The following is an 8,127-nucleotide window of genomic DNA, read 5'->3' as shown; positions in this document are numbered from 1 at the left end:
TAACTCCAGGTTAATGACCATCAAGCCAGCTCTCTGTTTTGCCCTTGATTTCTCCCGTTTTACCCCTTGTCAGGCAACTGTCTTAATTCAGGTCCTCTTTCTTCTTTAACACAGGTACCATCGGTCTTAAAGGGTCCTCTGAAAAGTGGGCCTCTAAAGATGGGTTTTGGTGCTGGTAGTATGTTTGGGAGGTGATGTCCAGAAGTGCTGTGAGAGAGTGAGGAAGTGACACAGCAGAAGGGAGGAGAGGGGACAGAAATGTGCAGATGAGTAGGTCACTACTGTAGGCAGCTGGGGCTTGATCCACTGGACCAATTGCTCTCCCTCCATAAGGGACTTTGGAAACATGCCTCAAGATGGTCTTCCTGAGATGTAAGGAAGCTGGGGTATTTGTGTACCCCATAAATTGTACTTCTCCTGGCTAGAGCATTTCCTCAGACAGACACACTCAGGGAGTGATCAGCACGTGGTGCAATGCGAGGGCTCTGATGGCAGCGGCTGCCCACCACTGCCTCCAGTCTTGCTCCCATCTCCTTCTATGGCCCCCCAAGTGACCTTTCTAAAATGCCAAATAGCTCAAGCTCTTCACCTGCTTAAAAACTGTGAATGGTTGCCATTGCTTTCGTAATACAATACAACTAGCCTGGCTTGATGGGCCAGGGATCTGCACCATCTCACTCACTCCCAAACACTCTTCTAGCCTCATTGCCCTCCCCTCCCCAGCACTAGGTGCAGGCTCAAATGGACCACACTAGCTGTGCTCTCTTTCTTGAGCCAGAATGAAGAGGCAGCCCCTCTGTGCCAACGGGATGCTCATAAATATTTGATAAACATTTATTTGATTGTCTATTATGTTCCAGGCACTGTGCTAGTCACTGTGAAGACAACCAGGAATAAATCACAGTTCTCAACTTCAAAAAGCTCATTCACTGAAGGGAAGAGACAGGCACACATAAATACTTCTACTGTTCTTTGACCAAGGTGTTGTATTAGAGAAGGGCACTTAGAGAAAATGATGCCTAAGTGGAGACTTGATGGTTAGAGGTGTTTAGCCTGCATACAGGAGAAAACAGGCAGGTGTGTACTGAGAAGCTTGTTAAACTTTTGAATGGGGACAGTGAGGTGTCAGGCAGGAAGAGTTAAGGGAGAAGCTGGCTAGGTGGTCAGAATCCCTGCCTCCCAAAGGGCTTGAGCTTTATTCTTACCATAAAGACACAGTGAAAGGGCCTCTTTTTCGTCCCAGTAAGAGGCTTTCTAGATTCACTGAGGGCATTACCTCCTCTAAGAAACTTTCCCCAATTCCAGCCCCTCCCTAGATTCTCATCATCTGTTCTCTCTGGCACCCAAGGTAACCCCTCTCGTGGTGGTTATTAAGCTGGGCTGTTTTAGTATGTGTCTTCCCCCGTGGTCCTGCCAGCCCCTTTGAGGGAAGGGCTGCTCCTCACCTCCGTGCCCCAGAGCCTAGTACAGTGGGAGCCCTTGCAGTTCAGACACACCCTGACCCTCAAGTGCATTTAGAGGCCAGAGTGGAAAGACTGACAGTTGCTGCTCCTCACATGTAAGCACTCAGCCCTTGCTCTATGCTGGGCTGAATATGAAAGTTGCTGGAGACACTGGACTTCAGATACAGAAGTGATAATTTCCTAGAATTAGTTATTTTAACTACAAAGAACAATGACTGTGAGCTGGTGTTTTACAATAGCTGTGCTCCAGAATTCTTAAACTTACTCTCCTTCTTCTCATCTTTCCTTCTTAACTTCTTTCCCTCTTTTCTCCCTCCATTCTTTCCTTCCTTCTTACCACTCCCTGCAATTTTTAGACAAGGGCTTTGATATGCATGGGATGGTGGGAAGAAAGGTGCTGTCTAAGGTGATGTAAATGTTCTTTTCACTTCTGCTTTGGCTGGATTCCTAGCTAAGTTCTCTGCTTGGCTTTCTGGGGTGACCAATAGCATTGGAATGGGCAGGGGGTGGGCAGTGTGGGCTGAGCCTTTTGCCCCCTAGGAGGCTCAGTTTCTAGAAGGGCAAGCTGGATGGAGGCAGGTAAGCAATGACAAGGTGAAAACTCTTTGGAACAGTCTGTTCTCACTGCCCCTCTCCTCTCTTCAGAGAGGAGGCAGGTGGGAAGGAGGGTGCCCTGACTCCAGAACCTAAGTTTTTTTTTTTTTAAAGTATAAAATTCTTCCTGTTTTCCTGGAGCAGACAAGCCAAATCCAGATGGCTTTGCAGCTTCTGGCAGGTTAAAAAGCATACATACTTGACTTGTTGATTTACACCAAATTTTGACATGTTGTTTCCCTGTAGTGCCTTTTGCTGGCTCCCCAGAACACTGATGAGGTGGGGCTGAGAGCAGAGCTCCAGGCCTATTTTCCAGTGTCTGGTGTCTATGTGCAGCTTTTGTATTGGGCTCTCCCCAGTATACTGCCTCCTTCTCCTTGATAGAGGAAGCCAGGCAGCCTCTGGCTTCCTTTGTGACTTCCCAGTTCCTCTGCTCATCTGGTCATTCACCCCAGTCACCTTGTTTTAAAGGGCTGTGGGAGTGGATTTCTTATATTCAAAATGAAAGAAAAGATTGGCTTTATGTCCATAGCATAGGTACCTCAGAGTGCACGTGCAGGCAGGGTGGCTCTGAGCAACTCTTCCGAGATGAGCGTCTCTCAGGATGCAAGTACCAACAATGGCTCACCTCCTAATGACCTCTCAACAAAATCAATATCCCCATAAAACACAACAGCTGTCCCGAGCACATCTCCTTTGCTCCTCTCTCGGAAAAGGCATTATTCAGAGTGGTTAGGAGTTCAGGTACTCGATAGCCTCCTGTTAAGTGCTGTGACCCTGACATGTCAATTTAGCGCTCAGCTTCCTTTTCCTCATCTGTAAAATGGGAATAGAAACCGAATCTGCTTCCTGGGTACGGTGTAAGGATTACATAAACTATCATGTGCAAAATGTTAGTCACATAGTTTAGCGGCCTACCAGCGACTGTTCTTTATAGTCAAGATAACTAGGTTGTTTCTCTCCTGAGAGTGGAGAGGTTGGCTGGCCAGCCAGAAATGGTCTCTCCGACTTTCAGGTCCCTTCAAGTGCTGTCCTTTCTGGGCCGGTTCGGAGACGCCGCGGAACCCCAGAGGCCAGGATCCCATTATGCTTGCTCAGTGAGGGTGACCTGGCTGCTGCCTTGGCGCAAGCACAGGTGCGGCCCTGACAATAAGGGCGTAGGCGTGGGTATGGCGAGCAGACATCTGGGGAGGCCAAGTGCGCTCGGAAGGAGAGGGCTGGTCGCGACCCCAAGACTACGGCAGGGGTGGGTGTCTGAGCCGTCCCGTGGGACTCGCCTGGCCCTGACTCCTGGCGACTGCCGGACTGGCGCCAGGGCCCCGCCCCCTGGAGCCCCGCCCCCGACGCCCTGGGTTGGCTGGAGCCTCAGACCACGCGCGGCGATTGGTCACGCGCCGCGTCAGTAAGACCACTCCCGGCTTCAGCTCCCGGGGGCTAGTCTGGGAGGCCGCGGCGGGGGAGGCACGGGTAGTAGGGCGCGACGGCGCTGGGCTGCCCCACCCAGAGAGGCGTCCAGACCCTCATCAAATGACCAGTATCCCGTCCAGGAGAACTCGGTCTTCTGAGAGAAGCGAGGTCCAGCTTGCAGTCCCAGCGCCAAACCACCGTCATCTCCTTCCTGTGCGGGGTGATAGTCTCCTTACCCACCCGGAAAAACATAGTCCGCCCCCACGTCCTTGTAGAATAGCGCTCGCTTCCTAACAGTGTGACTTTGTTTGCCTGCACTTTTGTCTTTGCAAGTACTCTAGGACGCACCAAAAGGATAAAACAAACCTGAAAAGAAACCTTATGGGAGAAGCGAGAAAGGGAGCCGAGAAGGGAGGGAAAGACAAGCCTGGCGGAGGGACACCGAGGCTATCGGCATAGTGCGCAAGCGCGTCGAGAGGAACGAGTTCCGGTCTGGCCGGGGCCTGGCTCCTAAAAATAGCTCTGGTGTGGGAATCCGTGCGCGGGTGTCCCGGCGAGTCCCGGGCTGAAGGAGGCGGCTCCGGGCGGCGAGGAGCGCTGGTGGCGGGCCCGGGCTGCGGCGTGTGCGCGCCCGGCAACTGCATTGGAGACACGGTGAGGTCCGCGAGCGGCGGGGCTCGGTCCGTGGGTCGGCATTGCTGGAGGGGGCGGTGTCTCGGCGAGGGGGCCGGGCAGGGGCAAGGGGGGGTGCTGGGGCGGGGGGCGGTGCGGCCGAGGGCGAGCGCCCTCGGGGCTCCCTGGACCCTAGGCCGAGGCCACGTCGGACTGAGAGGGGGTCGGGGTCGCGGGCGCGCGGCGGCAGGGTGGGTAGGGTGCCAGGAGGTCGCGAGGGGTGGTCGCATCGAGGTTGTTGCTCAGGTCGGTGCGCCCTGGGAGGTGGGGGTGGGGTACCCGAGGGCGGGCCCGGGGGTCTGAAGCGAACTCGGCGGGGAGGGGAAGCTTGGCCGCGCGGGCTCGCCGCTAGCAGCCTCTTGGTGAGTGTATCGCGCTTGGAGCTGGGGGGTGATGGTGGACTTAGCCTTCTTGAAAGTTGGAGTTCTTCGGGACCCCTGAGCTTCTTCGGGGTTGTGCTCCCAAGGTTCTTTTCCTTTCCGTTGTCTTCTGAGGCCAGGGTTCTCCCTAAAGGGATTTGCCCCCACTGCGTGCGAGGGGCGTTCTATCTTGTTGGACTTGAAAGAAGTTCTGTCACTTTTGCTTTGGGAGAAAGTGGGTTTAACCTGGCAGAGCATTTAGGTCTTGACTCTGTGTGTGTAGATGTCAGTGGTGGGGTCGGCATGTGGGGCGGGCTGGGGTCACCTGCGGTTGCGGACGTCTGGCCGCGCAGGGAGACTTCGCGGGGGCCGAGAGGCTGTAGAAGGACCACTGGCTGCCCCCTGCCATCCAAGGAGATCCTAGCACGCAGGGAGTATTTTGTGTGCTAGAAACTTTGCCTTTGGGTTCGATTTCATGTATTTAAATAGTGAGGGTTAGAGTGAGATAGTGCAAACAAGTTTGGGAAAGGTGAGCATTTCTGAATTAGATTTTTTTTTCCTGTAAAAGTGTAACTTATAAAATTGTTGCTCAGACCTGAAATAGATTCCTGAGCTATGAAACGAGCCTCTTGTTAAGGCCCAGTAGGGAAAAGTGTGTAGATTGACTACAACATAGTGTTAATTTGAATTGCATTTTACAGTGAGATGGAGATTCCAGTAAATGTGTGATTAGAAAGGCCTGCTGTGATATGTTAACAATAGTATATGTATTTTTAAACATATACTAACATTTTTCAAATTTGTAGCACAGTATGTCTCCCTTGAGTCTTGTATCGTCTATTACTATATGAAGAGAAAGTTCACTAAAGCTGTAATTAGGTGTACGGTACACAAGAGTACTTTCCCTTTAAGAATCCAGCTGTGTTGTTTTGGCAACTGCGAAGTACTCTAGTTGTCAGTTTTAAAATCTATGTTACCTTGGCAGTACTTGAACAGTCTGTGGAAAAGGTAAACAAAATGGTTTTTTTAAAACATAAACATTCCTTTTCATATGAATTTAGGAAATGGGGATAAAAATAACTGTTGTGCCATGATGGCTTTTGTATGTACTTTTTTGTTTTGTTTTTATTTTTGGAGAGCTCAGCCTTTATTTTTGTTTTCTTGTAAATGGCAACGTTTGTTTTAGGGAGTCAGAAGTGTCTTCAATGAAGTAGATGACATAAATTAATTTAGTTGTAATACCTACATGTCTATATGTCAGAACAAAACAATAGGATTAGTATTTTTTATATATGATGATGTATTGACAATGGAATCATTTTTAATTCTCCGTATTGTTGCAAAAATGTCGCTATAATGGTGTCACAATAATGAAAGCACTCTAAAGAGCTAAAACTGGTGATTGGAATGTTTGTAGACTCTTCAGGCGTCCTCAAACTAGCCCACGGGCCAATGCGGCCCACTGGGGACATTTATCTGGCCCACAGAGAGTGTTTTTGCCTCCGCTGCCTGTCCTGCTTAGCAGCTGACTATTCCTGGGGCCCCCAGTCTGGCCCTCCAACGGTCTGAGGGACAGTGAACTGGCCCCCTGTTTAAAAAGTTTGAGGACCCCTGCAACAATTCTGTTGGAAGAGTCCTTCCAATAGATACTTACTAGACCAGTCAATGATTGTGAAGTACTGGTGACCTTTCCAAACGGTTATTCACTTATCTATTTAATTCGCACTTTATAGTTTTATTCATATTGGAACAAAGGTGTTAAAATTATACTTAACTCTTTACTGTTATCAGTAGTTTTTTTTTTTTTTTTTTTTAGTAAGTTATTGTGGTTTGTCCACAGGGAAAGAAAAAAGCTCATTTAGCCTCAGAAATAATGTTTGTAATGTCACCATGTTGAATTATGGTTTGAGAACTATTTCCTTCTGTATTCTTAAGAGTTTTTTTGGTTTGTTTCTATAATGCATTTGTGTGACAATGATTTTTTTTTTGTAAATGCAGTTAGAAATAATTTGTTAAAAATGTTTGAAATTGTGATGTTATATTTTCAAAGCAATTTCATTAAAACTTTGTATGTTCTAATAGAGTGGAGTGTAGTTAATATTAATTTTATTAATGTTCAGATAATAGCCATGTTACCCATTAATTGTTTGGCTACCAAAGAGAGAAATGTTAAACTATTTTCTCAGAGTGGTTAAATAATTACGAAAATGTACATTAGAACACAGTTGTAAAGTTTGGAACAGTTTAGTTAAATCTATTCAGTAGATTTGTATAAGGAGGAGGCCATAAGCAAATTCATTATTAGAAAATAGTGTTCATCACTTTTGGAAAGCCATCTTTTTCCCTCTCTTTGCTGTTTTTGTCTGGCAAGAGAAGTGTAGTATAACACAGTGATGATGGTCCTGGATTTTTTGAGGCGTTTATAATTTTAGGTATTTTATCTTGTAATCAGATCAGGCCCCTATTTTTTGTTTTCAAAATTATACTCATGGTACATATGAATGTTATAAAGTCCAGCTCAGGTTTTCTTTTATCAGTGGCAGGGCAGTGTGAATACTGTTTTTTATAGATTGGAAATGATCAGTATTGCTTTTTGCTAGAGTACAAAGGAAATCCATGAACATTCTTAGTAGATTGAGAAATGGTTGCCTTTTCTGTTAATGTTTAAGCAGTAAGAAAAGTATAAATATGGAAATCGTATCAATTCTTCAGCTAGATAACCTTATGCAAGATAACACATGACTTTGTAGTCTGGACTTACTCAGATTCCAGCTCTACTACTGGCATAATTATGAAATATCTTCTGTAAAATGGGGTGGAATGACACCACCTGCCCTGTGGAGTTAGAATTAAGTGTAAAAGTTTCTAGCACACTGCCTGACGCTTAATGTACAAAAATGCACATTACTTGATCTTCCTGGATCTCTTCCTGCTTTCATCTCTATTTTCCCATAAAGATTATATAGGTACATTGCCTAGTATCCTACCCTAGTGTTTGTGACCAGAAAAAATCTTTATGTGTCTTTCTGGTCACAAATACTACACTAGTTACTCTGTTCTTATAGGATAATGCTCATGTATTTGTTTTGGATAAAATATCCCAGTGTCTTAAATTCATTGTCAGATTATACATAAGATCTTTAATTGGCTGCTCTATAGTAGGTTTTTAATTTGCAATCATAGTTTGCTTCTGATCTTCATAATCTCCCCCAAACATATATGTATATTTTAAAAATTAGAGTTAAACATAAGTAGTTTCTCTACTTTTCATTTAATTTTGTCTTTTAGGGATTTTTGTTTGTTTGTTTGAGACAGAGACTCAGTATGTCACCCTTGGTAGAGTGCTGTGGCATCACAGCTCACAGCAACCTCAAACTCTTGGGCTCAAGCGACCCTCTTGCCTCAGCCTCCCAAGTAGCTGATACAACAGGTGCCTGCCACAATGCCTGGCTATTTTTTTTTTGTATTTGAGGCTGCTGTCATTGTTTAGCTAGCCTGGGTCGGGTTTGAACCTGCCAGCCGGGGTGTATGTGGCTGGCGCCATAACAACTGTGCTATGGGCGCTGCGCCTTTTTTTTTTTTTTTTTTTTGCAGCTTTTGGCCAGGGCCAGGTTTGAACCTGCCATCTCTGG

At 46.8% G+C, this 8,127-nt stretch overlaps 1 protein-coding gene across 3 annotated transcripts in view; it reads left to right on the top strand.

Annotated features, from left to right (window-relative positions):
• Positions 1-3,574: 3,574 nt before the first annotated feature.
• MEF2A (myocyte enhancer factor 2A) overlaps positions 3,575-8,127 on the top strand; it is a 129,351-nt gene continuing 124,798 nt past the window's right edge. For 2 of the 3 annotated variants that reach the window (XM_023512491.1, XM_012804540.2), the window contains exon 1: positions 3,576-4,118. The gene's annotated coding sequence lies outside the window, so the exon portion shown is untranslated. Of the gene's footprint in view, positions 4,119-8,127 lie in introns of all 3 variants that reach the window. The other variant, XM_023512494.1, reaches the window with a different exon arrangement.

Source organism: Otolemur garnettii, unplaced genomic scaffold (assembly GCF_000181295.1).
Source record: "Otolemur garnettii isolate 467f Iridium unplaced genomic scaffold, OtoGar3 scaffold00029, whole genome shotgun sequence".
Lineage (NCBI taxonomy): Eukaryota > Metazoa > Chordata > Mammalia > Primates > Galagidae > Otolemur > Otolemur garnettii.
Note: the sequence above shows the minus strand (reverse complement) of the source record. Positions and strands in the feature narration are given on the sequence as shown.